Source organism: Archocentrus centrarchus, chromosome 5 (genome assembly GCF_007364275.1).
Source record: "Archocentrus centrarchus isolate MPI-CPG fArcCen1 chromosome 5, fArcCen1, whole genome shotgun sequence".
NCBI classification, from domain to species: domain Eukaryota; kingdom Metazoa; phylum Chordata; class Actinopteri; order Cichliformes; family Cichlidae; genus Archocentrus; species Archocentrus centrarchus.
The window spans coordinates 11,897,174-11,906,099 of NC_044350.1; the positions used below are offsets into that span (position 1 = coordinate 11,897,174).

At 42.0% G+C, this 8,926-nt stretch overlaps 1 long non-coding RNA gene across 1 annotated transcript; it reads right to left on the reverse strand.

The window, feature by feature from the left end:
* Window positions 1–1,421: 1,421 nt before the first annotated feature.
* Window positions 1,422–8,714, reverse strand: LOC115779759 (uncharacterized). Its single transcript, XR_004019936.1, has 3 exons — window positions 8,475–8,714; window positions 1,839–1,948; window positions 1,422–1,542 (listed from the first exon to the last, which is right to left on the reverse strand). It is a non-coding gene; the product is annotated as an uncharacterized LOC115779759 (long non-coding RNA).
* Window positions 8,715–8,926: the final 212 nt, after the last annotated feature.

Here is an 8,926-nt window from a genome sequence, read left to right on the forward strand (position 1 = left end):
TCGGGTCATTGAGACAGGAAAATGGGGTCGCGCTAGGAAAATAATCCCCCCCACTTTTATTTGACAGCACAAGAAAAATATTGTGTCAACACATAAAGGAGGTTACTGGTGATCATAAACTACATTCACCGTTCGAGACTGTTGAGTGGGAGGTGTTGCTGAATTGACAACTTTAGTGTAAAAAGTTGTTGAAGTTGTGGCAGGTTTTGCAGAAGGTGTGATCTTCTATTCATCTTGAGCGTGCAGGTAAAAATAAAACAGAAGTCTTAAGCAGTTTTTTTTTTTTTTTTTTGACTAAACAGAGGTACCCCTTTGAGGGAGCTTCGGAGGAGACAGTGAACTGTTGTCATCACTCCTGCTTATAAATCTAAAAGCATTTCTCTTTTACACACTCCATGTTTCATCTGCAGCCCTCCAACACCCCCCACACCCCCCACCGGTCTCGGTCTCGACAGTGAGTGGGTTACTCTACTGTTTACAATATTTCAAATTCCCTCTCAAGTGTTTGGCTTGGCAGGTTGTCCGGCCTTTTCCCTAGCAATTACAGGCTTGCGGGGTTTCTCAAATGGGGCTTTTGAAGAAATAACACTTTTCTCCCCAAGCTCGAGGGAAAAAATGGAGACATTTGGCCAGCAGCTCATACAGTCAATCACACAGACCAAGCTCAAGCTCTGTCTGACGCACTTGGCTACTAAAATGTCCTCATACCTTGTGCGAGTGGAGACATACAGACGCGCACACATGCCTTTTGATGCTCAGTTTGGAGTCAGTCAGAAGCTTGGTGTGACAAATGAACTGTTATGGAATGAGAAGATTTGATGCAAAAACTGGGAATTGTTGTAATTTAGGGACTATGGTCAAATTATGAGGGAGACAGAAAATGGGGAGGGTATTGTAATCGTTCCTTTTACTGAAGGGAGAGTATTGAAACTTTTTTCAGAAAGCATTTGCGTCCAAATATATGAACCAAGTCTCTCTTAATAATACATCAAAATGAGATTTGTTGAATTAAAAAGAGAAATTAGAGTTTATTTAATGTTGACTATGGTTTATGAATCTGTGTTTTTGAAAGGGTGAAGGAGGGTCTTGCTTTTTTTTTTTGGAAATAAAATTAAACAGGAGATGGAGCATTTATGTAAAATTCCTTACTATGCATGGATTAAAAACTCAGCAATAGATGAGGAGAAAGGAGACAAAATAGTATAACAAATAAAACCATCAGTGCTAGATGTGAGATATATGTTTAAGCTGTCTTAATATAATTTTGTCAAGTCTTTGCAGATATCTTTTCACACCTAGACATACAGTACTGTGAAGAAGTCTTTGTCCACCCTCAATTTCTTCATGTTTTGCTTCCAAGGAGCCAGACTTTCTGAAGGTCTCTCAAAGTTTTTCTTTGGCTTTTCACTCATTTCCAGTCCAGTCCTTGTACCCGACCAATTTCAGAGGAATTACTTTTGGTTCGTTGATCCACTTAACACTGACCTATGAATCAATCCAGCGTAAAAATTATGTAACTCAAGGGATGAACCAGTGTTGTATCTACAAATAAGAAAGCAAAGAACCAATTTTAAATTGTATATTTAGGCACTTTATTATTAGCAGCCTCACAAAAACATATATGTTCTCATTTTTTTTTTACCTGGATCAACAAAAAATGGCAAAGATAAGACAATTTGACAGACATAAAATAACATTTTTGCACCAACGAGGTGATTCCCAAAGCGCTATTAGCACGGTGTGCAGCATGTCCTTAAAGATTTGAGGAAATTTGAGGACAAAAGAAAGTGTGCTATCTACAGCACATGTAAAGTCATAGTAAAAAAACTAGCAAATACCTGACACAGGACCTGAGAGATGCATCTGGTCTTTCAGTCGATTGGTGTGCTGTTCAGTGAAGTCTCATCAGAAACGGTCTCAGTGGAAGGATGGCTGTCAAGAAGCCATTCTTAAGGAAGGGGAAACAGGGAGAAAAGGCTGAGGTCTGCCAGATTATACAAGAACTGAACTGAAAATCAGTGGCAACAGGTCTGATGGAGTGATGAATCCAAATTTGAAATTTTTTGTTCAAATAGTTGTCAACATCAGGGTTCTAAATTAACTTTTTTGATCACCAGCCAATGTGGCTGGTAACTCTCTAAAGTTACCGGCCAATCTGAATTTCCACTAGCCAAATTTTATGCAGTAAAAATAAGAGAAATGAGTGCCACTGAATGCATTTGATAATTTTATTAACATTGTTAGCATGAAAAACACAACACATACCATAAAATATACACAGAAAGTGCAAACAGGTTTGGGATCAATCTATCTATCTATCTTTCTATGTATATATATTATTTGAACCACATCTTCAGAGTTCTTCTTCAGAAGCGGCATCAGAATCTGAGCTACTCTCATTTTTTGCTGCACGTTTGCGCACAAAGTTAGGCCTGTCCTCATCATCACCTGCCTCGTTCCTCTTCTCACTCCTCCTTTCCCCCCCAGCTGCCCCAGTCTGTCCAAGTCCCAACCACCGCCGCATTTAGGTTAAAAGTTTTTACTAAGCTAACGTTAACTCCCTCCTCTTTCAGTGTGCTCTCTGTTTAGTTCTGGCCCCGTTTACTTCGCTTCTACCTTGAGTTGCTCTCTGTCTTGCTCTCTGAAGTCTGTTCAGTAGCGTTAGCGTTCATTTCCATGGTTTCTTGTGCTATTTTCACTACAAACTGGGCGCAGCCAATGGGCGTATAATGTCATGACATAGCGTTAAGGCATATAGTGTTCATGGATAATGTAGGAAGTACTGCCAGGGGATAAATGACCAAGAACGGAGCCTTATGTATCATGCATGTAATGCCTCTTGCATCACTGGCAAAATTGGCTAGTAAGTTTTTATTAACACCCGCCAAAATGATTTTTTACCTGCATTTGGCGGGTTGGTGGGTGTTGATTTAGAACCCTGGTCAACATGTAGGCTGGGGGTCAGGAGGGAGGTCCATATTGTGTCTAAAGTCATCTACAAAACATGGTGGAAGCTCCGTCATGGTTGGGGCTGCATTTCAGCCAGTGGTGTTGGAGATCCTGTCAAAACTGCTGGAATTATGAACGCAGAAAAGTACCATCAGATTTGGCTTCACCATGCAATACCATCTGTAAAGCTTCATTTTTCAGCATGACAGTCATCCTAAACACTCTGCCAGTGCAGTAAAAGTCCCTGGATTAAACAAATGTTGACTTTATGTATAAATATATCAAATTTTGAATTGCAAAAACTCTGTTTTTTCCCTTATATACTGTATTTCCATTTACGTTTGCATGTGTTTCAAAAGAGTGCTGCACTTAAGGGGTGGCTCAAGATTATTGCAAGGTAATGTTGACATAAATAAACCATATTCACAACCAGCATTTCTTGCTGACTAGCGCTGTCAGTTGATAGATGCTGAACCACCCCAGGTTCTAAAATGTGGTGTCATGTGTGAAAGTGAGAATGACAGTGAAACAAAGAGGGCAGAAAGACAAATATAAAGAGAGACAGAAAGGATTTGTTTTTGTGTGACTGTACAAGTGCAGATGAGCGCACATCACAGAACATTTTAAGGACATAAGTCATTGCCACATCACGTTCTGGTAATTACAATAAATGTAATTGCACAATTGCTCTGCTAAACTTTCTCTGTGAAGATTATGATGCCGAGTCCAGATGAAAGGCCCAATAACATCAACATAGTTGGCCTTGCATTGTCAGAGGGAAGGAAGGGGGTGAGTTCCTTACCCTGAGGCAAAGAATCTCTCCTCCCTCCAGTCCTCCACCTCCCCTCACCCTTCCACCCACACAAGGGAGTTAAAAATCCCATTTACTCTGACTGGAGCCAGGAGTTGGCTTGAAAAGGCCGGGGACAAAAAGCGATTTTCCACGGAACAAAACCATTACAATGGTCCTGCTTTGATCTGCCCCCCTCCCTCTTCTCCAGTCCAACCAATGCCAATTGAACTTTGTCACCATGCAACTGTCATCTGCAAGGGGAAAGCCCTTATGCTGTGAATGAAGCAGTCCACAGCAATTTACTCCAGACAGCGCTTTGAAGTGTCAAGGAGAAGTCCAGCTTCTAGACTGCACTGCTTGGGCCGCTCACCCTCTCTACTCTCCTTCCCTCATTTTCTTTCTTTCTCTTGCCAAAACTCAAATGGCCAGCAGGATTGCATAGACAGTCTAGCGGGGCAGCGAGAGAAGAGAGAGAGAGAACATTAAATGTCCAGCATCCTTGCTTTCTCCCTCTTTTGCCCCCCTCCCACCCATCTAAGTAACAGAGGCATGCAGCGCTGGCATGTGGATAATCAGCCATGGGGCCCCGCGACATCAAAAGCTTGGAGAGCCCCTAAGAATACAAATGTGAGGCCTAATGGTACACTTCATTAATGTCCTCCCCATCAAAGGCCACTTTACTGACTTTGGGAGATTGACTAATTTACACATTGTGGGAAATTGCTCCCAGCCATGCGTAAAACTGCCAAGCATTTATATAGAGAGACTAAAAGAGGGAGGTGGGGGAGGTAAGTGGAAGGGACAGGCTCTGTTCTCTTCTCAAGTGCTTTCTTTAACTGTTGGAAGTGGCTGAAGGCCAAGCCACATCGTCACACATACAAACACTGGGGAGTGCGCGTCTTTGTGTCTCATAAGGATCATTACTTTAGGCATTTCGATATGCAATATCGCTTTCCCTCCCTCTCTTCTGTGTCTCATCCTCTCTTCCTCCATCTGAGCTGAAAATACTTCTTTCTTTTTTTTTATCCATCTTCTTTAGATGTCTTTTGATGTTTTTACAAAGTGTGCCTCTTTGCTTTCTGGGAATATGATGAGATTATTGCTATTGGTGTCATTTGTCTTTTAAGTATGTGGCAGAGGTCAAGATGTAGCTAGCTTATCTTAGCATAGCATAAAGAGAGGAAGCAGAGGGAGGCTAGTTGTGCTTTGTACAACTCCACAGACTTGGTTATTATATCCCAATTATTACATATTTATAACATATAAACAGACTTGCAAAAATGGTGCTTACATGCTGCAGCGGTTTCTTTAAAAAAAGAAATCTTCTACAGCACATGTGATAGCAATTAGTGTAAGAAAGTTTGCTTTTGGGCTTTACACATCATAACCTCAGGAGTCACATTCACATTTGATGATGATGGGCCTTACAATTTACATTCAAAGGAAATGTTTATTGGCAGTTTAGGTCAGTGAACCTGGCAGGAAAGTAAGGGTGAAGAGGTCCCTAACCGTGTAATTTGTTTGCACACTATTAACCGTAAAGCCTCAAAAGCAAAGGAACATCCAAACAACCTTCACGTGTCAAAGTCTGCACATTTATATCTCCACACATTAAATGGCAACCATCCAAGGGAAGGAACAATAAGCAAAGCACATTTTTTTGAGTAATGTGCACATGTGCACGTGCTGCAGAAAGCAAAATTGTTGTCAGTCATGGAACATCACTGAATAAAAAGTGCTAACTAGTAAATTTTATTGCTCTTGGTAGACAGTCTTTTCAGTTTTGATCTGATTATGTCCCTGCTGGGAGCCTAAATATGTTTCCAAAAAATGTTAAATTGTTCCTTTAGCTAATCCCAAGCAATTGTTCTCTTTGCACGAACAAGTTTATATACATTTTTCACAGTCACTCTAAACATCTGCATGTACACACACACGCACACACTCATATTACTGTCATCACCAGTTATTACAGGCTAGAGCTGCATGGTTTTACAACCATATTAACCATGCTATGGGGACTTAAGTGACAGCTTGAGATATTTTTTGTTGCTGTGGTACGTACATGTTAGTGTGAGCATGAACTTTGTGTGTGTGTGTGTGTGTGTGTGTGTGTGTGTGTGTGTGTGTGTGTGTGTGTGTGTGTGTGTGTGTGTGTGTGTGTGTGTGTGTGTGTCTTTGGGGGTCTGGTGGGAGTTAACGCCTGCTTTGGGCCCTGACACCTGCATTACACAGCAAGTCTTTCAGCAGGCAAATTAGATGGCTTTAATTTGTCTTCATGAAACAGTGTAGCCCGCCTCAGACACTGATGCCAAACTCAGCCCGACTGTAGCATTGAGGAGAATGTTAAAAGTGTGTTGAATGTCGGTATATGTAAGCACAGCCTTGACATAAGTAAATACACTGGCCTGGGTGGAACACCTGTTTATGTTGGAGGCTGGAGGAGCTGACAGATATTATAAAGGAGTTTTCAATGTTTTCCACGTAGCCAGAAAGTAGCAATGAAACTTTTTCAAGGAGCTGCACTGGCAAAAATGCTATGCCACTGGACTGGGGTTTGCTGGCAGGAAGGGAAAGCCTAATGTGTCTCATTTGCAATCTGGACAGAGTTTTGTGGTTGGCCCAGCCTGCAGTAGTAGTACACACTTCAGTCACTGGCTGGTCAACAGAGACGATTTGAATATCGTGACTAATTCGACCAATTAAACTGTCACTGGCCTTTTTTTGAATGGGCCTTTTTCACAAGCTGTTCATCCATAATGCTGTCCTCTGTTAGCCTGGGCTTTGACTTAACTCTCTCCATTCATAGTGAAGTGGTGCAATGAGCTAGATCATAGACTATGTAAAAGCATAGCCAGAGGCACTACAGGGCCAAACCACAGATGAGGGGGGAATCTTTACAAGTTGAACAATGGGGTCAGTATAAACAGTTTGGGACGCTGTTATTTGGCTGCTTTCAAATGAGATGTGGTCAGGGCGGTCAAAATAAAATTTACTGCAATGATATGGAGACTTAAAATACTATTTTAAACTTAAAACATGGGCCTATTAAGTGCATATGTGCTATTTTTTACTACTCATTTAACTTCAGAAGAATTAATTGCATACTGATGCATTTACACACAGAGAATGGATAAAATACATTTGGTGACTGAGGAGCTTCCTCTTTAGTCATTTCCTTGATGATTCAAAAACAGCTCAAAATGTGCACCCTTCCTGGGTCTCGTTTCATTATCTCATTGGTGCCTGGAACACCCAGCAGCTGCTGAAATGCAGTTAGATAGAAGCAAAGCCCTCATCCTCAGGAGGACGTTAGAAAACAAAGAATTTCTGTCTATTCTGATTGTCAATGTTTCAGACTAAGATTTGAAATTAAAGTGAAAGTGCAGATGACTGCTCAAAGTTGGCATGTCTATCTTTACTTCAGGCTCAGACCCATAGGCCTAAATAAATGTAGTTTTGTGCTTAAAACTCCCCTTGTGGTTCTTATTGAGCAGCACTAAACTGCTTCCGGCTCAGCTGCTTTTCTTCATTCCATCCCATTCTGAATACGATGAAAGCTGGATCTCCTCCAGTGTGTTAAAATGGCAAAAATTGAACCAAAGAACAAGACTCTCACACACACACAGCCATCTAGAAATAGCAGTCACGCTCGAAACACTCTTGAGGCACACATGGGGTTATTGAAGAGGACATTGACCAGGTATTGCTTTTGGTTTTGAACAGTGGAGTTGTAGAACTTTTTGATCCAGCTTTGCACTACAATCTATTTAAAGCCTAGATTTCTTAGCTCGGTGGCAACAGCGCACACCTCATTGTGTAAACTTGAAAAACTAGTTGCACTGTTGGCTCAACAAACTGCAATTAAAAGCCTACAATACCTGCCTGCATTAAAAATATTCTATCAGCCAAAACAAACAAACAGCATGTATGCTATTGAGCACAAAGTGGAGACCATGACTAAGAACAAATTGATGAAGGCAGATAATGGCAAGAAAGTTAGCACATGTTGAGTCAGTTAAAAGCAACACTGGTCTGCACACAACTTACCTAAGACAAAAAACTTATGACTAACCAATGAAGACATTTTGGGAGACTGAGGGGAGACTTGACATCAATAGACTGGAGTCAGGTCTTGTGAACCTCAAAGGGAGCGTTTGAATTCACCTTTTGTTCGTCCCTAAACGAGACGCTGGGGAGACCGCGCCAATCTGGTCGGCAGATCTCAAAGAGAGGGAGAGCCACACTTGGATTTAAGTAATACGGTGTTCCTTGTTGAACAAATTCACCATTGTGACTCGTTAGCCTGATACTATCCACATACCTGCTTTTGGGGAATGCATGTGAAAAGGTGGTCTGGAGTCACTGCCAAGAGGAGGGATGGAGTGGTGAAGAAAGAGGAGGGGCTCTACTTAATGGGTCACAAATTCACATTGAGAGGAGCCACATCTGCATTTTATCAACAGGGCCCAGATAGTGTTACAGGGGACGATTGTCTGCAGATTGGCCATTGGGCCTTTTAAAGTGGTAAATTGTTGAGCAAAAGCAGAACTGCGCACAGGATGACGTAGCACGGTGCCGCCTGCCACTCACAGAAGCAGTCAGGCTAACTATAAAACTACAGGTTTTGGAGAAATATTTTACATATTTTGCTGACATTGGAAAGACCCTGTGTGTTTGTGTGTGAGCAGGTTTATTCGGTTACTTGCACGTAGGCATTGGAGTCACTTACATCCAGACCATCTCAGCAGTTTCCAGTTGTTAGCTCGAGCCAGCTCGTTTTTATTTACTCTCCCAAAGATCAAACACATCAGTGGTAATTTGGCAGAAAGCCCTTATCTGCTCAGACATTGTCTCTTCCCATGGCTGACCCAGAACATCCTCTGACACATCTTCTCCATGGGGAGCTGTGGACGTGGGGGCTAGCGTGGTCTGACAGCAAAACAAGTCCCGCGAGGCATCGGAGTCCCTGCAGGGACCGCTTGTCTCTTCCCTCTGCTTCATTACCATCTTCCCCCTTCTTTCTCCCCTTTCATCTGCAGTCTATCGCTGGCTCCAAGCCGCTAGCATCCGGGAATATGCTGAATAGGGGTGGGAGGCTACAGACAGAGCGGGAGCGGATATGGGAAAAGGCAGAATAAACATTAGAAAGAAAGGGGATTTTCATTTTAGTTTTAGTTTTTT